General features: G+C 47.1%; 1 protein-coding gene across 2 annotated transcripts in view; it reads right to left on the bottom strand.

Annotated features, from left to right (window-relative positions):
• Positions 1 to 24,661, bottom strand: part of NEDD4L (NEDD4 like E3 ubiquitin protein ligase) — a 175,682-nt gene that overhangs the window by 142,396 nt on the left and 8,625 nt on the right. The gene's annotated exons all lie outside the window — the stretch shown is intronic.

Genomic DNA, 24,661 nt, shown 5'->3' with positions numbered 1-24,661 from the left:
TGAGGATGTAACGCCACCCCTCAGCCTCAGCCCTCCGAAGAATAATCCAGGAGAGGTGGTTTAGTCCACACCAGCTAAACCAAAACCGGTGTGCAATAAAAACCAACCCGAAAAACTTTTGGAATACGCATCTGTGTGTTCTAACTACACATAAAAAGAAATGCACAGCAATCCCCAGTCCAGCATCAGAAGGAAAGCTGGAGATGTCAACTTCCTACAGGACAGAAAATCCCGTGATGCATTTAGTGTACGCGTTAAGAGAACGGCACTGAAATAACAATCGATACGGGTATAAAATTAGAAGCTTGGCTTTTTTAAGCGAACAGACGAGTGTGAAAGGCGCAACGTTTGGATCAATGAAACCAATATTTGAACAGATGCCATGCAGAGCAGAGAAGATTAAACATTTAACGTGTTCCTCCACAACTACCTCACAAAAGGCGTATAAACCCATCCCTAAGTCAAATCCCTCAAGACGGACAAATCTGCTTTCGTATTTTCCGAGTCGCAGCGAAGCCCAGCCAGCCTTGGCCGCACTTGCGCCGGGAGCCAGCAGCCGGCCATCGCCCGAGCAGCAGGAGCGCGCCCAGACCCTGTCGGGGGCTTCACGCCGGCGCCAGAAGCGGAACTTACCGAGCGCTGCCCAACTGCCCCGGCGCCAGACACCCAGCCGAGCGCGGGCCGCGAGGCACCGCCGCCGCTCACGGCCGGCCAACGCGGAAGTGCCGCTGACGGAGGCAATAAATGGCCATCACCAAGGCAACGAGGTGAAAGGACAGCAATCTAGGATTTCACCTGAAGAAAGCTGAACCGTGGCGGGGGAGTGTTGGTTTGGTTTTGTTTTGGGTTTTTTTTTTTCTTCTCTCTGTGTAGAGACATTTTTGATTTCAAACCAAGATAGGCATCAGCGAGGTAAATTTCCACTGACTGGAAGGAGAGAAACCAGATCGCACTGGAAAGTTACCTGCGCTCAGAGACTCTGTGAATCTGGTTTCATCTGCTGAGCACCTCGTCTCTATTTTTATTTTACCTGAAAGTTTGCAAAACATAACAAAATGGAAAAGACAACAGATCTTTAACTCGGTGTTTTGGTTACAAAACACATCAGAATGGAAAAGACAAGAACTCTTTAACCCAATGTTTTAACTGTTGACACTTTTGTTATCCTGAATGAAAAAACACACACAGAGCCCCTGGTGTGCTGGACATCATAAAAACATACAGTCACCCAAACAAACTGCTCTTAATTCTCCAAATTATTGTGAAAAATCAACTACGATTTGCATTGTCAAAAGGAAACAGAGTATTTGTCATCTACTTAAAAAAAGGGGTAGAAGTGTTTTCTAGAGCCAGCCTAACAACGTGAGGCTACTCCTAAACCTTTCAGCAGTTGAAAATGCGGAAGACAAGTTAGACTGAAGAAGAGTCATGCTGATTCTTACTTTGATTTATGGGTGGATTAAATCACCCCCCATTACGGCCGAGTGAAAGGAACCGTACTCTAGGAAGCTACTCCACATCAGCACATCACAGAGTCACCAGCCAGATCACCCTCTGTTCCCACACGCAGCCGCCCACCTCGCATCACATAGCGCCAGGGCCACCCAGGAGGGGACCCACGGCCTCTTGGGAGTGAGAGCGGCCCCCTCACGAACCCCCTCACCGCGCGTGGGCAGGCGAGATCCGGCGCTCACCCCTCTCCCGCCATCGCCCAGCCCCTCCGATCCCTGCTCGAGAACGGCCCCGCCCCAGAAACGCTCCACTTCCACATTAACATCTCTGCCTACGTGTAAAGGCAACACAACCCAACAGCAACCACAGTTTGGAGGAAAGGCTGTGAGCCAAGCGAGGAGTCAGCGGACACATGGGGTACCGCTACCCTCGCTGTCTCCCAGCAGTGCGGGCAGCTGGAGCGGGAAGGAGTCGCTTTGCTTTCTGGAGACATGGGGAGAAGAGAGGCACCCAAAGGGAACAGCTCCACCTCGGGGGGCATCACAGGGAGTTTCTGAAGGCCACAACAACGTAAGTCTCAGTATAACTCTTGTGGTATCTTAATAATCTTGACATTTTTCAGTGGCAATTTTGCAAAGAGCCTTTGATAAGATCTCAGTTCTGCAATGAAAACAAGAACATGCACTATGGGTATGAACAACATCTCCACTCTCCTCTGCAAAGTTCACCACAGGAAAAAACTTAGAGTAAAGGTCACTACATTACAACCACCTGGCTCAAGCACGGAAATTAAAATCTCATTTCAGGTGGCTTCCTCACAAGCAACCCGGGAACCCAGTTCAGATCTTCCTCCCTTCAAGTGTCCATCACATTCCCCCTCACAAAGTCTGAGACTGAAACAAATTGTGCCTTTTCTTCCCTGCAGAATTCTCAACTCTCACTGCATGATGCAACATATTTAAAAAAAAAAAAAATATCTTGTCTAAAGCAGATCTCAAAATCTGAGCAACCAAACCCAGCAGCTTTTGGAGGGAAGAATGCCGTGCAGTTTGGATCAGAAGGGCCCTGCCGGCCTCACGCAGCCGGTCAGTCGGCAGAGCACGGCACTCGCAGTGCTCGGGGGCACGTCTCCGGCCGAGGCGAGGACTTCCTGCACGGCACGGCAGCAAAACCCGACACAGACCCAAGTTCTGAGGACGCCAGAACTCTGCTGCTGAGCAAAACCTGACTTCTCATCTTCACGCAGCAATGCCCGGAGTCGAGGGGGACCAGCTCTTTTGAACACCAGACCAAGCATGTACTGGTTGGTGTGCTGGAGCAGGGGGAGGTGGCGTTGGGGGCACACTGCCCCCATGGGCGAGGCCGAAGGGCTGGCAGAAGAATCGAAGGGTTTAAGTTCACAGGATGGTTGTACAAAGCCAAGATCCCCCAGTGTAGCCACAGGCCATGTCAGGCTTTGCTTAAAAGGCTCCAATTACCCCACAATGCTACAAAATGCACTGAATTACCTTTTGCTGAATATCTTACTAATAGACACCAGAACCACCACATCACCAGATAAAGCAAACACCAGTACGCATTAAGAGAACTGCACAGGTCTCCAAACTGTGGGAATCTTTACCTCACACAACAGAAATATATTAAACGTTTTACAACAATGATTCAAGTCCTACTTCTAGGACTTCAGACCTCTAGGAAGAGGCACCGTATTCATGTTTTCCTTGGCTAGACTGACGCAGCCGGGGGAAAAAACCGCCAGGCAAAATTTCAGAAAGGCACAGTTTGTCTTAGAGGGACAGTACCACAATGCTGCTCTTGCATGTGGACAAAACAGCGCACACAAGTGAAGTGATCAAGTGAAAAACACGCTTATCGGGAGCAGTGTATGGAGATCAAAGGCACACGCGCATCAGCAACAGGACTCGGAGCTCCCGGTCCAACGCTGAAAGCACGCTACCAAGAAACAGGCTCAGATCACAGTACTGGCCTCATGAAAAATCTGCTTACAAGATATTCTTACTGCATGTTTTAAAAAAAGTATTCCAGGTGAATTGCCATCTATTTTTATAAAAACCAGTTGAACTCCATGCAGCCAGATATACGTGAGCAATTTTAGCAAGCACATAGAACCAGGTCACCTGTGGTCTGTAGAAATACCTAAGAGAATCCAAGAGAACTTTAAATTAATGGACTTGCTGTACTGCACAGGACTTTATTCTCCTTATTTAACATTTAGACCTATTTATATCACTCACTACAGGAATTCATCTAACCGACACGTTGTTTTCTGCACAACCTAATTCATTAAACTCTCCAGCAGTCTCACGCAGGCTGTGCACAGATGTCTTCTAGATCCAGCTGCGCCAGCACAGAAAAAAATTCTTATCCAACAGGATGACACATGCCAATCAAATTAAGTGAGGTTAGTTCCATGAGTCTTGCTGGACAGCCTCGAGCTCCCCAGCGCTCAGAGACAGCACCTCTACCAAGGGGGCTGTGACTGCTCACTGCTTGCCCTTCGCTCGCCTCTGCTCCAGGCTGACTCAGCAGGTACTCGGCTCTCCACCTGAGCAGGCAGACACTGGTCTAAATACCTACTCCTGTCGCTCATACTACACGGAGGACTACCCCCGAGGAGCCTGCAACAGCAACAAGTCTGCCAAAAAACCCACAACCATCGCTCCTATCTGCTTAATTTAGCAAAATCCTGTGGCAAGTATGTCAAAGGAAAAAAGTGTAGCATGAGAAAGGAGGGTATGTTTGCTGAATCATCTGTATACATCATAAATTTATGGTACAGGAAATTCTCTTTATGAAAAAAACCTCAAACTGCTTTTTCCTGGACAAGCCAAGAGAAATACTTAATCTTTGGTGGTAGCAAAGAACAGGAAAAGCGTTTGTTACATGTTGCTGTTAAAAATATGAACAAAGCTTTGACTAGGAGTTACTGGTGCATTCGCAGAAGTCTGTGACCTGGAAGTGACTCTCCTATACAGACTTAGTTTTCAAGGAAAAAGAGGAAAAAAACCCAAACAAACAAAACCAAAAAACAAACCAAAACCAAACAAAACCAAACCCACCCAACCCCGTTCTAGCTAGCACCAAGACCATCTGCATCCAAACTGAAAATTTAATGCAGGTTTAAACAGAAAATTCAAAAAGGAAAAATCTGACAGTAACTTCTTTTCCTTCCCTTAGGGGTACAGAAACTCAGCTGATTTGTTAAAACCTCAAGCTTTTATTTAAGCAAGTATCTAACTTCCTGGCATGCAAAAATAGCCCTTCAAGTATGAACTACCATCAAATAAAGGAATGGTGTTTTCACATGCAGGATGATTACATTACACTGGCCCCGACATCGTAAAACCTTTGCCAGTCAGAGAGTGAAACAAGGCCAGCTGGTTTAATTTCAGATATTCATTATCCTCGGGTCAGTGTCTGGACAGATCTATTACTTTCCAGCACACAGAAGAGAGTGGTACTTCAAAACTTATTAGTCAAAAGAGAAACACAAAAAAATCCAATTCCCCAGTGAATGTCTAACAGCTTTGCCCAATAACGAAGCATGGTCTACATTCCCAATTAAGAGCCTGCAGTAAGAAGTCACAGAAGGGCACAATGGACTTGTTTTGAAAGCGTCTTTTCTAGCAGGACAGGGAGGTTTTTACCTTTTGCTAAGCCAACCTCTGATACAGTTGATTTTTTTAAAAAAAACCCACTAAACATCCTGAAGTGCTGTTTTTTGATATGATGAAAACCACCAGGCCCTTAAAATCCAAACTTTTTAAAAGTGAAAAATCATGAATTACACTTAATACAATCCTCTTTGTTTTTCCTATGCAAAATGCCACACAGATCCAGGTGTCAGTGTATTTTAGGCTACCCGTTCTCATAAAACCCCAGTGATTTATCAAAGGCCTCCGTGAGGCCTCGTGCAGCCCAGGAGCCCACCGGCCGCCTCTCCTGGCTCGTCCTCAACACGCGGCCCACCAGGACCCAGAGAACCTTCTCTACAGAGCTGCTCTCCAGCTGGTCGGGCCCTGGAGCACAGGGTCACCCCTGCCCAGGTGCAGGACGCGCGTTGCCCTTTGCTGAACTCCACGAGGTTCCTGCTAGTCCCTGTCTCCAGCTTGTCCAGGTCCCTCTGAACAGCCACACAACCCTCTGGTGCATCAACCTCTCCTCCCAGTTTGTATCACCTCCACCTCAAAGTTTGTGGATAAACAGCAAACTAGACTGGGACACAAAGCGGAAGGCAGTGTTTTCAGATTTAAATAATAATACTACTACAAATGACAAGTTAGAGATGATTTAGAAACAGATAAAAGCAGAATTCCCAGCAAAACAGCCTCAAAGCAATTGTGGTTAGGAACCAGGCAGGTAGGAGAACAGGTTTACAACTACTGTGGTTAAGAATCAGGCAGGTAGGAAAACATTAAGCTCAGGTTTTATTTGTAGGCAATGACATGTGCAGGGCTCCAAGGAGAACTACGCTGGCCTGCTGGACAAAGGGCAACTTCTATCTGCATGCAGCCAGAAGCTGTTCTGAAAAATGGCAGCTCTTGCTACTGCTAGGAACGCTCACCCGGGGAGCTGGAGCTGAGCTTCCAGCATCACCCAGGATGGCACCAGGTCCAAAGTACTTCCTAGTAACTCTACTGTTAATCATTTAAATGGAATCTGAACATTCACAATATCACCACACCACTACAACCGCTACTGTTCTGAGAATCAAAACCACACTGAAGTTCACCAGACTGGTGAACATAGCAAGATTTATTTATTGCAAACCATCCAGGGAAAACCACATAGTAATAAGGTCTGCTTAAGCCTTCACAAATATCCCTGGGTTTACGTCCAGAAAAAAACGCACAAACTCTTAGCATGATTCTTTTGTAATTAGCTATTGTACACTGGAATGACCGTCCTGGGACGTACCCAACAAACTCCTAGAGTATCTTAAGACTCTTTTAAATAAGGCCAGATGGAGCGAGTGTTACGAACCCTCTGCGTGCAGGGCAGAGCCAGGGGATGCCCTGAGCAGCGCTGCATCATCGCAAGCCATCAGGTCCTAATCCTAACTAGGACAACTGTGATTTCACTGCTGTTTCACGGCCTTTTTGCAGGTCAAGGCAGGCACCTGTTCACCCACCACCTGTCTGACGGGGTGATTTCCTATGCATACAGGAATATGTCATTATATATACAAAAATCCAAGGAACTATACACACCTCTATGCTTACACATGGGTATCTTGCTTTCCATGACCAAAATTTTAATTATCTTTGGCATTTGACCAGACTTAAGACTCACACACTTTGTTTGCAAGACAAACCCAACAACAAACTAACAGTTTGGAAATGGGAATGTTGTTTTACCAGTCAAGAGGAGATCATTGATGTGCTTACAAAACGCATTACAATTTTGTTAGCCGCTTAGTGGCAGGTTTTGGTTTGGTTTGTATGGGTTTGATATGCTGTTGGTTTGGGGTCTTTTTACATTCACTGGGACTTAGGATCATGATCCTGCATTTCAACAGCTCCTAAGATCAGGCTTATATATAGTTTTTCACAGTGGACGGCAGTATGAGAAGAGAATCTCTGAAAGATGCTCTTCCCTCATGGAGGAAATCAATCCACTTTCTGATGATCACTCATTCCTCTTCTGCAAAAGGAGGAAGATGTTCAGTAGAACAAAACTTGAACTCACCTATGTTTCTGCGAAGGCAATACAACCCTAATACAACCAATGCACACATCCACACCCCCCCCCCCCCCCCCAAATTCAGCAGCAATATTAGTTTGATTAATGATATTCTGAAATACTTGCAGGAGCAGGAGAGCTTTGACCTGAGCCCTGTGCCTGCTGCAGCAGACCAGAACGTCGCTGGGAGCAACCAGGCAGAGCTCAGCGATCAGAGACCTCGTTCCACGCAGAGCCACGCCTGAGCCAGCCAGCCGTGACTCAGGGACCCCCACCCGCTCGGTGCTCAGCAGACCAGCACCCGCTTCCTCATTGCAGCTGCTCACGCTGGCCAGCAATTAACACCGCTGACCTAACGAGGAGCCCTGCCCTCAGCTGCACGTGTGGCATTACGCAGGCTTGGGCACTTGCATCGCACACAGGCTCATGCCAAGCAACCTTTGGACGCAGCACAATTAAAAAGACCAGGCAGATGTGTGTATGGGCTGGTGAGAAGTGTGCAGCTCCTGGTGGAAAGGGATTAAATGTCCTCATTTAGAGCATGGTACGAGAGCATTTCATCAGAAACTCATCTGAGAGTCATAACCAGTGCTGGAGATCCAGACATTTCATGAAAAGGAGGACTAAAGCTCAGATTAATGTATTTCAAGCAACTTCCTTAAGATCCTCTCCAAGAGCCAACAGTTAGTTTTAGAAGTTCCTAAGAATGGACTATTCAACAGCTAAGCAGAAAAAGTCAAACGTCGTAAGAAAATGATGCCCTTTTAACTCACATTATGTTCATTATCAACCTGTATTTTATCCCTGCCATTTTACACGCTTCGAAAAGCAACTTTAAAGATTCTACCATTTCATTGAACCACATTGAAAACAAGCCTTCAGTAACATCTTTCCCAACACGGCACAAGGGACAGGCTGCTGACAGCGCACCGTCCGCGAGGACCCAGCCCGTGTGCTGCAAACCAGACAAGAGCTAAGTGTGGCGGCGTGCCCCCCGCCCCCAACCCGACCTCTATTCCCCGTCACCCTGCCCAAGTGATAACCACCAGTGGGGTCGCAGGGGACTCGGGGGATAGCCAGGGGCTAACCTGAGCAGTACCCACCTAACCACGGCGCTCGGCAATGTCCCACTCCAGCCCCCTCTGAAAGAAACTAGCATCTGTACAACTCTAAGCCAAGTATCTCGCTCCAGAAATAGTGGACAGCCCGGGGCCCGCTGAGCTCTCCTGCACGGCAGCGGGCTGCACGCCAGCATCTCCCCGCAAGCAGGGACACCTCGCAAGGTTACTCCTCGAGGCTGAGAAAGTCCTTGCTGCAACAGATTCTTTCTAAGTGACTCATAGGATTTAAAATTTTAGCATGCTAAGTGGTATAAAGGATTGATTGTGCACATGTAATCCTTTAGACATAAACCACTGTCCAAGTCTGGGACTAAGTCTGGATCCAGCCGCATCTAAACTCCCTTCTGAGAAGGAGCTCAGAAGGCAGGGGGGTCCTTTCTGAACCTCGTGACTCAACGGGAGGGTCTCCCTGACAGTCCTGTCTGACCCTGTCCTCTCTCCAGTAAATCATCAAGTGTACTTTGCCATCGAATCTTGTTAAACCAGTCACATTTACTAACAAACTTTGTTGAATTGCTGTTTTCATACACATATTCTGATAGATGAAATATCAAGATATCGATGTTTCAGAGAAGCAACTGTTTCCTGTGCATGCAGGGCAGTCTAGACACCATTGGTTTAAAGCTCATTTTATGAAAATTCTCTTATCTTCTTTCTTTATACTCTGAGGACTTTGACAGCTGTGACTGACAAAGCCAGTGTTGACTATTATCATGTCACAGATTAATATTCACACTTCCTTAGTGATAAGGCTGGGAAGTGGCTGTGGATAACTAAAAAACCTGGTATCTTACTGGTTTATGCACAGAAAATGTACATTCACAAGTGTGGTGCTGGTTATCAGCTTAGCTTTTTTTTTTTTTTAAGACAGGTAAATCTCAAATACCTACTAAACTTTTTGTCATTTTTGAAAGGCTGATTATGCATACAAAACATACAAGAGAAGATCCGTATCAAATAGGGGCGGTTTAGTTGTATTCATTCCAGTAGCCCAATTAGTTGCCAACTGATCGCACAAGCCTGTTTATGTAACCACAATCTATATTCTTGTCAGACATGTAATGATTTTAGACCATAAACAGTCAGCTTTATCGTGGCTGCACTGTTTAATGACATAACATGCATTCAATAAAAATGTAATCCAACAATAAACAGTGATCAGAGGCTCATTTCTAACCCAGATAACTGCAGCGACCCAGCGTATCACACACCTGCAGCCCAAAACTGCACCACTGGCTGCCTCACCTGGGGAATGACCTGGGGGGCTGCTGAGGAACAGGGCGAGGAATTTCTTAAATGGGCTTTGCTGGAAAAAGCAGGAAAACTACACTGTTTTTTTAAAAATAGTTTCATTTGTCTCCTCTATTCAAACCAGAGATCAAGTATGATTGTAACGTGAATAATTACAGCTTCCAATCATGAAGTATTAATGCTAAATTATTACATTTACTGCAATACATCCCAATGCATTCAGCAGTGGTAGCTTTAGGCATACTAATAGAACAGTACCACAGAAGATTACTGGTTAACTAACAACATGGTAAATTGTGGGTATAACGTGATGTATTCCTATTCATCCTGATTCGAGCCGTGGAGGAAAAATAAGCAAATATGTCAAAAAGCAATATGCACTAACAGACCCAAAATACATATCTGAAAGCAATTTTAGGAAGATTAGCAAACATTGCTGGCACTAAAACTTATTCTACAATTTCAGTGCTCAGTGTATTAATTTACTACAAAAAGACCTTGTTTGAAACTTGGTTCATAGCAAGCCTGAAAAACTGCAAAAGTAAAAAGGATGAAATACAGGCTGTAATCCCAAAATTTGATCAGAAACTGGATTCATGCATTTTGGAGAGCTTCACCAATTTCTCTGGTGTTCTGTGACTGGAGTCTATCAGATATTCTCCAGATTTTCCTGGCTAAATGAAAGCATTATACTAAATCAGGTGAATGCAAAGCATCTGTATACACACGCGTCTATGTGTTGCCTGAAAGAAAATTATTTTAATTACTGTATATTTTACAAAAACAGAAAGGAGATAATTTGTTTTCTAGGGCGGAGAGAGAAGAAAGTCTGCAGGAGTCTGATGATTAACATAGTCAAATAAAACACTCATAAGAACTCTAACAAAGAATAAGAAATTTTCAAAGAGGTCTGTTTGGCAATACAGGAGACTGGGAATTCACCCCGCAATCGCACCACCAACACCACCCACAGGAATTGCACACATCACGTGAAGGAAAGTCAGTGCAACCAGAACATCTGTCCAGAAGATGCTCTGGCAGTGTCCTGCAGGGGCGACGCAGGACAGCCCAGACAGACGCTCCGCTTCCCTCTGCGGCCCGGCACAGCGGGGTCTCGGGTGCCTTCCCCTGGGGAGGGACACGGCCCTTCCACACGCTCGGCCAGCAGCTGTCGGTCCTGGCCTTTCCAACACAGACCTGCAACATGCTGCTCGGCGCGAGGACGCGTGGCAGAGATAAGCCTTTGCCAGAGGGAAGAGCTGGTTACACTGCAATGACTTTGGGACATCAGAAACCACGTCACCAGCAGCTCAACAGCCCACTGAATGTCTGACCTGAGCCAGTGCTTCGTTACTGTTTCAGAAAGACTGGGGGGAAAAATAAATGTATTTACTCATGTCAGAGGGTGCCCTGGGCACAGGGTGCCCTGGGCACAGGGTGCTGGAGGTAGAAGCAGCAGGAGAGGCTGAGGGAGGTGGGTTTGTCCAGCCTGGAGGAGAGAGGGCGAAGGGGCTGAAGCTCTGCCCACCTGAGAGCCCGCCACGGGGATGACCCAGAGCCTCCACCACAGCCCTGCGGCACAGGGCCAGGAAGTGACCACCACAAGCTGAAACAAGGGAAATCCAGCCTAAATAAAAGGACACGTTTTGCACATCCCTGGGCGGTTAAGGACTGGGATGGGGCCCAGACGCTGTGGAGCCCTCACCAGTGGAGGCTGGTGACCCTGGATGGGGGACAGCCCCACACAACCTGCTCTGACGCTGCCCAGCGTAGAGCCGGGGCTGGGCCGGAGGGTCTCCGGGCGCCCCTTCCCGCACTGCCACAGGGCTCGCTGCCCTCCACTGGCCCCATCTGGCAGCAACTCCTGCAGAGGGTCTGCGCCACAGCCTGCAGAGTCCAGCACCAGGAGATCTTCTAACAGACTGCTTCAAGATCACATGCAGCAGCATCAACTCCAAATTCCTACCAAACACAGGCATGCAGAGGAAGGTGGCCCAGACAGAGGTTTCTGCTCTCTGGGAGGCCTCTCGGAGAGCCAGGAGCTGCTGCATGGCAATGCTGCAGAGCCCCTCAGCTACATCTGAGCACCGCTCAGCACCTACCTGTCCCCATGAGACACAAGCACCCAGCAGCCTTGGGACAGCAGCGTTCCGAGCCCAGCCCTATCCCCTGTGCAGCCAGGCCACAGGGACAGGTCACGTCCCCGCCTCGGGCCTCGGCTTCCCTGGTGGTGCAGCGAGAGGGAGGAGAGTTGCACGGCGCATCGCTCCAGCGGGGCTGGGGGCCCAGCCCACCGTGATAGAGAGCCCGAGACACTGAAGGCCTGATGGCTGAAGGACTTTCAGCCTGTACTTTTCACCTATTCGTCACTTTTTTAACCATCCTCATAGCTCCACTGCAGTAGACCAGCTCAGAGCAGAAGTCAGGAATGTCAGTTTTCAGAGAAAGGCTCCATTTTCTGACACAATTTGTTTTGTTGTATGAATCATCCTATTATCCAACCAGAAATTAAATTAGATCTTCCAACTCTCAACTGAAGTTAATAATTAATGTTACTGTGCGAGTTTCCAGCCTTCCCTGGTGAAGAAACTTTCAAACACATTAACATTTCAATGAGTGCCACTGTCAGTCAACCCTGCAGTTCACTCCTTTGGCCTCTCTTCTCCACCTTGATCAAGTTTCTTTTGTAAAAAAAAAAATTATCAAGTCATATCCTCCAGCAGTACCTCTCTTCCCCTTAAGGCAAACCCGACTGTAAGCTCTGCTCCCCAAGGATCTCTAGTTTGGGGGGATGAATCACTCTGGTTGCAGTCTCTGCCCGATGAGGGGAGGACAGACCAACCGCTCAAACCAGTGCCTGAGCCCAGCTGATGGGGAAGGGACCCGCTCTCACCATAAACGCCTGGTGCCCAGGCCTCTGTGTCCTGGTTGTATTCTTGCCATTTCCAACACACGTGCACGCTGTGTCCCACCTCCTTCTCCGTCCCTTTCCTTCCTACTTGCTTTAAGAAACATAGCAGCCCTTTGACAAAGATTTGACTTTTTTTTTGTTTGCAAAGAGTATTTGTCATTTAAATGTATATCTAGGGCTAGAAAGCCCTCACAGTTGAAAACTATGGTGTCTCCTGAAAGAATGAGAAAACTGTGCCGTGTCCAACTGGGGCCTAGATTGACGAGGTTTGGGAAGTTAAGCAGTGAGCAAACACAGACCCCCCTGGATGGAGGGACAGCAAATCCCACAATGCAAGCCAACAGTTTCCTTCTCCTGTGTCCACTGACATACAAGGAGGGTATGTTATGACCAGCCAAACACGTGCACAAAACTTAAGGTATTGTGAAAAATAGCTGTAGTTTTAAGAATAGATTAACAAGAACATGACCAATGCAGGAGACTAAGTAATGCCAAAGGCACACCTGAGTTAATATACACAGTCAGTCCGAATAATCAATTTCGGCAAGTTCCTCACTTGCAAATCAAGAGGATTGGGTAAAAAACACATTACTACTGCTTGGAGGCAAAATACTTGTTAAACAGTTAAATTTTCTACTGTGTTTTTTTAAGATTAAGTTATCCAGCTGCAGAGCTGTGTCAGCATTCATTTGTCCATATCATCTTTAGCCTGGGTTAGCAGCCTTTATTTTCAGCGTGCAGACTGGTGAGCAGCCAGAACGCGCCGGTAGCTGTATTTGTACCACGGAAATGCTGTTAATACCCAAGGCATTTTTTTTCCTTTCATGAAATATGCTCATCTTTTTCACGCTGTACAAGAAGAAACCCATATAAATAAAAGGAAAAAAGAAATACAGCGATACTGAACTTTTGTTTTATATAAGTAATTTCTGCACACATATTGAGGGTGGAAGGCTTGGGTTTGGGCTGGTTTTTTTCTTTTGGGGGGTGAGGTTTGGTGTGTTGTTTGCTTTGTTGTTTTTTTTAAATTGTATTAATTGCTCATAGGAAACTCCTCAAGAATTTGTGAAATCCTGTAAATAAATGGATTGTTGCTGGACAAAGCTCAGAGGTTAGCTCAGTCCCTTGTTCCCAAAATGGTACTTGACACTGACTAGACTAAGAAACACTCATTAAAATATTCAACACTCATTATCCCAAACAAAGGATGGACTCTGTGTTCTGCCAGGCATTCTGGATGCAAAGCGCGGCTCCGAACAAAAGCCACATTCAGAACCGATGTATTGCAGAAGATCTGCAATAAGGTCAGTCATTCATCATCTGGGAGCAGGACCTCATCCCAGAGCAGCACAGATGCGTGTTCCTGGAGGACGCAGAAAGGGAAGGGAGCAGAGGGCACGGCAGCACCAAGTGCCTTGGCCAAGTCAGGAGGCAACTGAACAGCCTCTACCTCATGTGCTGCGGTGCGAGCAACGCCATGCGGGGTCGGTAACAAGCAGGTAGAACAGCGATTTCTTCACCACAACTGGTTGCAGTCCCAGGATTACACAACCAGTATAAAGTTTAAGATTCAGAGTTTCATAATAGTTTCCCTTGCTGTATCTAACTCAGCAGCCTGTGATTACAAACACAAGCCATTTACATAACTATTAACATCTTAGCTCATCATTTTAGACATAAGAGTTTTAGATTGATTTTGAGCCTAGTCCTGAAGCGTAAGACAACATCTGTCCCTGGAACAGCAGAAGCCCCCCAGTGAAGCAGCATGGGGATCCAACACACAGCTGTCTGTGCAGGATGTGCTGCTGACATCGTGAAGTCCTTTACTTTTAGAGAGCTCAGTCAAGAACATCAAGGACAGGATTTTTTTTCCAAGACAACAAATGAGTATTACAGTGAATGAATAACAGTGATGAAAAGCTCTCGGGATAACACAAATTAACAGAAGTCTGAAGAACAAAGTCCGTTTCCTCCAGGCAGGTTTAAATGAAGTTATGTTCCCTTTCAGAAATAACAAGGCCATCTACAGAAAGTCCAATTTTGCTTCTAAATGATTACTGTGGCTGCATGAAGAGAAGGGAGAAAAGCAGCTAGGAGCTGCTGCAGATACCAAAATCCAGCTGCACACAGAATTGCCCCCTTCAACAGGCACTGCTTCTGTGTACGTTGGAGTTTCAAAACAATATATAGCCTCAGGTATTTTATGTGATGTTATTCGGCCTATACACAATTTCGTATTGCAGTTGCTTACAGTGAATATAGCAAAATCCGCCCAGATGAGGTAGCAGCTCCAGCAAATGAAACTGCTGGTAAGGAACTTATGACACTGAGAAAAGTGCTAAATCGGTCAGCAAAAAGTCAAGTGAAGCTGACAGGCACCAGCAGGGTCAGGAGGCAAACAAAATAGAACCATCCCTTCCTCATCTCTTCTCTCCCCAAAGGAACCCCAAAACTCAGGGAGTGCTAGTGTGCAACACCAAGGTAAGCTATTTTGTTTGTCAAGACTTCAGACAGTGTTAAATCACCAGACACAAAATAAGAACGAGGGTGGCTCTCCTGATATTTATTTGGCAAGCAGAAAGTTTGGTGCAAAAAGGGAAAACCCAAACTTCCCAGAACAGTGATACAATCCAGGTAACTTCCCTACCCTGCTGAATACCACCCAGACAACAGAAGTCGTCTCCAAAGCAACAGCACTCTTGCGGGCTCATACAGAGGGTTTAGGGAGAACCAGCCCAGCATACAGAAACCACACCACGAAAGCAAAGTCTTCTGGGCTCTCCTCCTCTCCCACATTCCACAGGGGACATCAGCGAGTGCTGAGCACTCACTTAAAAACACCTTCTCTGCAAGCCAAGAGGACTCCAGTAAACAACAGGCACAACTCAAGCAATCTCCAAGGAAGTTCAGTTGAGGAAAGTACCTGAATATTTTGTCAAACTCCTGGCTTTTTCATCAAACCCCCACAAAGCAGCATGAAGAAACGTAGTTGAAGTTGTGTTTTGCAGGTAACATTTCAAAGGACAAATTAACTTTGAACAGTGAGAACAAGAAAAGACTTGGCATTTTACCCTGTGTGTTCATTCACAGAAGAGTCCCATCGATGAATCTGCTAAAGCAATATAGAGGGACTGGGTCTTCTAAAATGAAAGCGACTGAAGCACAATATTCTTTTCCCAAGAGATCAAATAGACTTTCAGGCCCTAAGCTAACCTACACAGATAGCAACAATTTACAAGCAAAAAGGAAGCTTTAACACATCAAAGACAGAAAAAAGGACTCAGACACAGTAGACTCTGAGTGACCAAACTGTACATATCGGATCAAGCCTGACTGCAACTACTCGCAGAGGGCACCCGCCCCCTCCCCTCCACCACCACGTGCTCTCAATACCTTCCTCACATCTGACCCACCACTCCTACAGACCCGGAGTAAGTCTGGTCAGCAGGTCGATTTGACAGAAAACCAGCCCAACAGAAGCGATTCATTTCCTGCCAGCTCAGTTCACTGACCTGACTAGGCTTGCTGCTCTTGGTCGCTATGGCCGATGGCAAGGAGGGGGTCAATCAATTCAGTGTGACCCTACACTGCCATAACTTCATCCTTCTGCTTCTTCGTGGGAAGCTGTAGTATACAAATTCTTACTCTACACAGAAGGGGAAGAAAACAGTTTGAAAGGTTTGCTGAATACAACATAAACAAGTGTTTTGTGAATAGAGAGTTTCACTTGTTCACAAAGATCCCACGCTGCATCAGAGACCCAGGGGAAGGAGGAGGTGGCAGTGATGCAGAGCCATCCTCGCCGCTGGTGGCTCTCAGGTCCACAGCAGTAATTCCTAACCCAGGGAATCAGCCTGGCGTCCAGGACTACCCCTCTGCTGAACCTGGGCATGCTTGCCACCACAGGCTGTGGAGGCACCAGGGAAGTCCCAGCCCTGGGCAGAGAAAAGGCAGTAGCTCCTGTGGCACAAATCACAGCCCGTTTCGTCAAGCAAGGCTTCGCCTCCAGGGGAAATCTGGAAGTCGCTGGCCTAGAGACACAGACTGCCAAGTAACAGCTCTATGAAGCAGGTATCATTCAGAGAGGTATTTTATTCTCTATTCCTAAGCATTTTCATAGCAAGCTAAAAAAACCACCACAAAACTTTGGTACCTAGTCAAACTGGTGAACTCCGAGTGATGCTGCAGGGAATGACAGAACGAGGAGGCTGGGGAAAACACTGCTAGAGGAAAAGTACAAGATCCTCCCATGTAACAAGCAACTGCCAAGGAATGGGAAGATGACTAAACCAGAAAAAAAGTCATAGCACAATAGGTAGCTTGCCAAAGATACAACACAGTAATGAGAGCAAGAAATTAACATTAATCACGAAGCCTTCAACCTTTTGCAACAACTTTGTCTCATTTTATTTTGATCATCTCAGAGGAAGAAGCACGGCTGCTTTTCAGCTCAGTAATTTTCCAACTAGACCATACTCCAGCAGCTCGGCCAGAACTACCACTGACTTGTAAGTCAGCTGAAATAAATGAAGAATCTCATGAGTAGTCTTTTCCACTACTTAATTTGCTACTGTCTTCTGATGGGAATACCTAAATGTTTCTGCACCCACAAGCAGTGAAGTGCTATCTCCTCACAACATTTTCAGTTCTCAAATAGTGATACAGCCATTCTGTTCTTGCCTCATCCAGCCTTCCCTAAAACCTACAAGTGAGGTCAGAAAACTGTGAAAGATAACAGATAACTGTGCTGTGCTCTCACATATCTCCTGCCTTTAATGCACCTTTCAGGTATTGAAAGCATTTATGGAATGGGGGGGTGGAACCTCTCCTTTAAAAAAACTTTCTCTGCCTCCATTTACCAACAACCACGTCTCTCCATTTGAGTGGAAGACTCAATTGTTCAAAGAGAAAAATCTCTTTAGTGTCAGTAAAGGGACAAGTACATTTCAGCCTAAGCTACATAAGACTAAGGACTTACATGACATTAATGGCCAGTTCAACAGCAAAGAAGGGCTACAACCTTTTCTGAAAGGCCCGATGAATACCCCCTTTATCTAAGGAGACAGAATAAGCACAGATTGCAACCAGAGATCAGGCGTGAACTCCAAAGGTCAAGAACTGCACCTGCCCGCACACACCGATCCTTAGCAGCACAGACCAGGTACCCCTACTCCTCAAGCCCCCATTCATAACTCTATTTAACACCCATCCCCAGTGACGTGGAGCAGAACAGCGCAACCCTCTGGTTTCACAGGTAACACAAACGAGACCATGACATCTGGCTGGAAGAAAGACAGAAAGTGTCTCAAAATGCAAAAAGCTGGTGCTAGGCGAACAGATGACTTCGGTGAATGCCAGGGCAAGAAAAGTTCAGGAAGTCCTGATATGAGCTGTGGATGGCTTTTTCCACACAGAGGCCCTGGCTTTCCAGAGATATCGCACCTACAGGGAACACAACAGAACACACACAGCACACGTTCCTCCCAACCGGCTCTTCCCCACGCGATCTGTCCTTACCAACGGCAGCGGGGGCTGCTGCCGAGACGGGGCGAGGGAGAGGGTCCCGGCCTGCCCCCGGCTGCCCACCCCCACGAGAGGGGCCGGCAGAGGCCCCTCGGAAAGCAAAGCCAGCCCAGGACACACCTGCAGACCATCTGCCCTCCTGACAGGAGCAACCTCGGGTCAGAGCTCCAGCAGCACTGGCCTGGTGCCGGGCAGCAGCAGCACAACAGCCCCGACGTCCGCCGGCCCTGGCGTGCGATTCCGGGCTGCTGGACGTCAGCTGCAACGCTGCTGAACCCCTGATAAACATCAGGATGCCAGGCGTGAAACCACCGAAACCAGCCGGTGGGAAAATTCAGGTTTCCACAGCAACGCAGGCAATGACACACGGTGCTTCAGCAGTGCATTCCTGCGTTATCAAACACCATCGGCATGTGTATTCCAGCCTGCAGCTACACCGGCTGGAGGACCCTCATCTCATTTTCCAAACGCTGCAGTCCGGGCGTTGGAACACAGAGCCTCAGCTGCCAACAAACCAAAGGTGGTCGCAGCGCTTAACGATATCCCTCACCAGCTCCAGGCTGCGGCAGGCATTGCTCCGCTCACCTTCGAGCTCCCTCTCGCACGGGTTAATGGCTTTGCTTCTTGGGCAAGTTTTAGGGATTTGAAACAAGAACCCCTCGCTGGGTACAGACGAGTGAGGACATAGAGCACGCGGCAGCAAAGCCCGCTCGCTGCCAGCTGTGCAGCACAGAACACACCGGCACGGGTTACGGTTACCCGCGCTGAATTACGTCCAGTGGTCTCTCGCTGGAGTGAAACGAAGAAAAACAAATGCAGTCACGAGTAGTTCAGAACAGAAGTGACCAGACTTAAAATAAAATCAGACTCCATGACAGTAGCACAACGGATTAAAGGTAAATATTCATAGCATCAGCAGGATGAGAGAACACAAGTTTTTGCTAAATCAATTCAAGCAAGTGTTGGAGGCATTTCTGTAACAACGTCAATCAAAACAGTAACTGGAGTCATGACTGAAATGCTTTAAAATATGCACCAGTTCCAACCCAAATTTCAGACAATATTCTAAGGAAAAAAAGTGACACAAGGCACATGATAACCAGAAGATCTCCACAAGACTTGAAAATACATTAGCTACAAACTTCGCTGATCGTTAAACACTTAGGAAGGACCAGTGGCTTCCAAAAAGGGCTCTCCCAGGACCCTGCACTAGGAGCACACAGGCACACAAGTGACCTTGCAGGTAATCCACACCCAGTGCTGGCCAGGTTTACAACGTTTGACTTTCAAACTACAATAGAAACGACAACAAAAGCAAGACCTGACCACTGGACAGTCCTTGCTGCACCCACCTCTTCCCTTCCTGGGGTTCAGAAAAAGCACAGCCACCACCCTTGCGGGTGCAGGCAGGCCTTAAACTGAGCTAGGTATAAATCAAATCACATCCTCAAATGAGGGGAGAAAAACGCCAGAGCTTCTTTATCATGCTAGTTAGACCACAGAAGGATAATCTTTTCTGAATAAAAAAGGCCAACAGGACAGCACCACCAGGATAATCCCCTTTGTAAAAAAGTAAAAATTTAAAAAATGCATCTACTGTTACCTTAAAAAAAAACCCATAAAAAACCAGGGATTCATTTCAGTTAACTGCCCATTATTTCTACTAAATGCTGTTTTGAAATTCTGCTGGCCCCCACGTTTCTGTCTGGTTTCCAGAGCTCCACTCCTCCCTTACTGGCGGGCTGGTTGTGCCCATTCCTGTCTCTGCCCACTCCCGGGGGCTGACGCAGCACTACCTGGAGTCCCAACACGCTGCCGGAGCTCGCCAGCTCGCTTGTGTGGGTACACAGCCAGCTAGATGGGGAAGCCCAACAAATCAAACAAAAGCCTCCACTTATTCCTTGAGCAAATGGTCACTGGGCAAAGGAGATGCCTTTTTAGACGGAGCTTTAACAGCTGTTCTGTCAGAAAAGCACTCAAAAAAATAAACAATTGATTAGCCCAAAGCTGCCTCCTAATCAGTAGGGTAAAACAAGGCACACAACACGAATCTAGAATAAAATGAACTCTGAAAAGGGGAAAAACCATGCTCTGAAAAACTATACATCTGTTAAGAGTACTTCAGCAGCCCCGGAGACCTGAGCATCACTGAATAATTTGGATTGGGAGGGACATCTCTAGCCAAAGCTCCTGCTCCTAGAGGGTCAACACCAACTTCAGACCAGCTGGCCTGGGGCTCCCTCCCACTTGGGTCTTCAGAAGCGACACCTCAACCCCCCGCCCCAGCACTGAGCAGTCCTACCAACTGAGGAACAGATGCACAGATACAACAGCAGGTAAAACATTATGGGCTTACTAAAGGCAGCACCGCACAAAGTCAACAGAGCATATTCCTTTGAGGAGCTGAAAAAAACCCTGCTGCATAAAGTATACGCTGTAGCTCTTACTCATCAAGGCTCCAGTGAAGTGACAATGACACAGCAAAGACGACTGGTAGTTAAACAGCCGGTTGTGGTCACAGCCAGAAAGAAGCCTGTGAGGAAGGAGAAACACCTGTGGTACCCCCAAGCTGCTCCAGTTGTTAACGAGAATGCTCCTGGACTGGTCTCCTACAAGCCTCTTACCAAGCATTGCTGTTAGAAGAGGATTTGCACCAGAACTGTGGGCGAGAACTAGCACAAGATCTGGCCAAGGAGATGACAACGGCGTAGAAGCAGCCCTCCTGCTGGGTACGACCAGGAGGTTCGGAGGCAGGGAGGCACTACCAGCAGAGGAGACGGGAGAAAAGACTCATCCTACTTCCTGTGCTATCTACTAAGGCTCTGCTCAGACAGGGAGTAGCAGTGAGTCACTGCGGAGGACACTGTCAGGCCACAGGTGTGTCAGAGGACTGTTGAGAGCAGCCTCTCCTGCAAGGGAGAACAACACCGCCAGCTCCTTCGCAGGAGGAACTACAGCGAGAAGTGTCTCCCCAGGCCAAGGCTGCCAGAGCAGGCGGCCTTCACCCACAATCCTGGCAGAACTTGCATGGGAATTTTCAGCATTGTGTTTGTTATCTCCTACCTGGCCTTCAGGAGTTAAGTTTTTTCTGTAGACACTGAAAATGAGGAATAAAATATTAAGTGACAAGACTTGACTAGACAGAACTGAAACAAAACAAATAGACAGCAAGGATGAAAATACAGATCCTTCTTCTGCCCATCCAGCCACACGCCCCCACTGCTGATCCGAGACAACTGCAGGACTGTCTGACTGCACAGCAGGCAAACGTAACCCACTGGAACAGCAGAAAGCTATCCTGGCCTAAACCATGATTTATTTTTAATCCTTTTTGGCTAAACTGTATTGATTTAGCTTGCTAGCAGAAGAGTGCCAGCACAAACGGCAGGGAGGGATCACAGCTGGAACTAAGGAAGGGTAAGGGGAAAGCAAAGCCAGCCACCCTCCCCACTTAAGCTGCAACAAGACGTTAATTTAGTTCCTCTGATGTACGAAAAATAAACCATCTCTTAAGAGCAACCACTTCCATCACAGTTGGTGAACGTCTCCTAACCCTAAGGAAAATGCTACTATTCAGGCAAGTAACTTGATGAGATTCAAAACGTTTCCCCAAGTTTGGATAAGTAACTGTACCTCCACAATGCTGGTGCCTGGTTTAAATATATTTGTAGCCATTAAAAATGGTAAAACTCCCTACTCAGTCCAATGCAATGTATAGTACTGACGTACTACAAACACAATATTTAATTTTTAGCATTCCGATAATAAAAATTATAAATAATTGGAACACCACCCCAGAAGTTCTAGATACTTAGTACTCCGAGTGTGTCAAAGCCTACCAAATGCCACTACAGGCCCCCCCGAAGCATAATGCCTGAGGATACGGAACTTCAGCAGGGAAGCAGCTCCCCCACCACGGCACACACCTTCCCAGGCACTCAGCTCCCTGTCCTCCTGAGTCTGCTTCCTCGGGGAGCACGGGGAAGTTCACCATCTCCCCGAGTGCCTATCTACTGATCCAGCTGTGTGTTAACTTCAGCACTAAGACTGCACTTTAAAAAAGAGAGGTGGAAAAAACCAACCCACATACAAACATAGCCAGGGAGGTGAGCCCAGTAATACCGAGACCTTAAACAATGACAACATTACCACAGCTATAAAATGAAATTGCAGATAGGCCATTCACGTATTCCGTGCAATCTGCAGCTATCACTGCAAGCAAGACTTGTCCAAGCCAGAGTATTTCCAAGTCCTTTTGGCTCAACAGTTATAACTGATGGCTAAGCCAAGATTTTATAATACATATAACATCATCTTACTAAGAACAGAGGTTAAGCAAGCAAGTACATTGCTGCTTGCTCCTTCCAAAGCAGCAATCCTGTTGCTTTGTTAATGAGGCTAAATCAGCATAAGCAGAAAGCACAGACGGTGGCTTTGTCCACACACCATGTGTCCCTCTCACCTCTCCCATCACCACAAACGTCATGACAGGCAAACTCAAGAAACCTTTATTTTCGAGGGAGTTCATCCATTTAACATTTCCAGAAGGCTACAGATGAGCAGTCTTTAGACAAACTTACCTCAGATTTCATCAGGGTCAGGATTCTAGCCAAAGCTTTGGATTCAGGAGACCCAGAGATCCAACTTAACAGCTCACAGCCACTGAACAGCAGACATCCTGCCCTCCTTCCTCACACCCACCCTGCACCACCACCCCCACTCCTGCCATGCACCTCTGACTCCGAGCAGCTCTCTGGCAGCTACCAGCATTCAACAGCCCAGCAAAGAGGCAGGCCAGCTGCTAATTAGCAATTTATCCTGGCTCACGGAAGGTTCCAGGATGCATGAGAGAAAGCAGGACCCGCCTTTCAGCAGTGCACATCCACCTGATTGGTATCAGCTGTGGGAGAAGCCCTCACCTCACACCTGCAGCCTGGCCTCCACCCTCCATCGAGGGGGCAAACCCAGCCCCCCAATGCTGAGCCCCCTCACACCAACGACTTGCAGGTGGCAGCAGGATGAGCATCAGCTGAGGATGAACACACTCAGCTGTGCCTGTCCACACACCCAGCAGCAGGAAACCCGGGTGATGAGGGAGCCACAGCCCAGCATATTGCACTGAACCCCTAAATCCAGATTTCAGTTCATTTTAATAAACTGGGCTAATGGGCCCCTTACAGGAGCAGCCAACTCAGCTTCACTTCCAGATGCCTGGGCCACCTCCACCACCGATGGCCTCAGCCTGGCCTCCCTCCATCCCACTGCCACACCTGACACTTCTCTTCCACACCAGAACCTGGGGAGACTTGATCCTCCTCCACCGGGCACGGAGATACCACACTGGGACCACTCGGTCACCTCCCCTCCACCAACTCCTCAACACAGCCAGAATGAGCATTTCTAACACCTTCACACTTTGCCATTTGACGGTTGTGCGAGGACTGAGAAGCTTTAAAAATAATTTTGAATTTAGTAGCATATCTGAGTGACACTGTGATTTACTAGACACACAACGTCAGCGAGATCTGAGATGACAATCTCTGTGACCCTACGAGGCCACACATCGAAACCTTTGCAAGAGGTGCACCACACACCTCAAAGCTTTGAGGCTTTCTGAACAGTTGGGCAATGACAGCAGCTTTCCAGGATCCCCACATAAAACTGCCAAACAGATCCCGCTCTGCTTCATGGACAACGGGGTGGCAGCCCTGGGGAGCCTGTCTGCTCACCCGGCTCCAGAGCAGAGCCAGCTCACCCAGCGAGTCCCACCGCAATGCTGCTGGCGTCTGGGAGCCAGTCCAGAACAGGCCGCAGCTTTCGTGGCCGTGGTGGCACAAGCTGGCTATTATGGAGCCAGACGATCTACTGGCCCTTCCCAATTTAGGTTCTAGAGACCTGTATTACCTAAGGAAGTACGCAGATAAATATGAAAAACCAGAAGGACACAGAAGACATCCTTTAACTCATAGGTGTAGTTATACCCCGACTATAAGGAAACACTAAAGAGAAAAAGATATGGGGAAAAACCTGGCAACAAAATGGTATTACCTCCTAGCTTCCACGGACTTAAGGCTCAAGGACCTTCCAGAGACTGAAGCTGTATCTCTCAATTCAAACCAAGGAAATGAGGCAATCTGTTCATAACAGAAAGTCAGCCTTTCATTTTCATTCAGGTTTTTTTTTTTTTTATTACTATTACTTCTTTTTGGACACAGCAGAATCAGGATCTGATGACCACAAGACTATGGTTTCCATTACACATTGGCCAGAACACCTTACCACTAGCTGGCTGTAAGGAGGGCTGGCAAAAACTTATAAAATCAGCCAAGAATTTTTTTTTTTTAATAAATGGTCATTTATTAAGGTTGTTCAAACAAACAGACAAAGAAGTTTTAGTGAAATGTCTCTGCTTTCATTTATCAGAAAAAATGAAGCAAGATTTCATACAAACACACCAAAAGCTAAGAAGAAAAAAGCGTGGCTGGTGTTCAGCAGAAAAGAAATACTGAGAATGTGAAGCCATGTCTCTAGTGTAATTTCTCAATGATTAAAAAGTTAAATACTTTTGTTGACTTATTTCAAGAGTTGACGACAGTTTACATAAGCTGCTCCACAGCATGAAGGAGACCTGATACTCTCTCTCAGAGAAACTGGATAAATACATCGAGGAGGACTGCAAACAGAGCACAAAACCAAAAAA

This window comes from Strix uralensis, chromosome Z, assembly GCF_047716275.1.
Source record: "Strix uralensis isolate ZFMK-TIS-50842 chromosome Z, bStrUra1, whole genome shotgun sequence".
In the NCBI taxonomy this organism is placed as follows: domain Eukaryota; kingdom Metazoa; phylum Chordata; class Aves; order Strigiformes; family Strigidae; genus Strix; species Strix uralensis.
The sequence above is the reverse complement of the archived record's forward strand: the minus strand, read 5'-3'. Positions and strand labels throughout refer to the sequence as shown.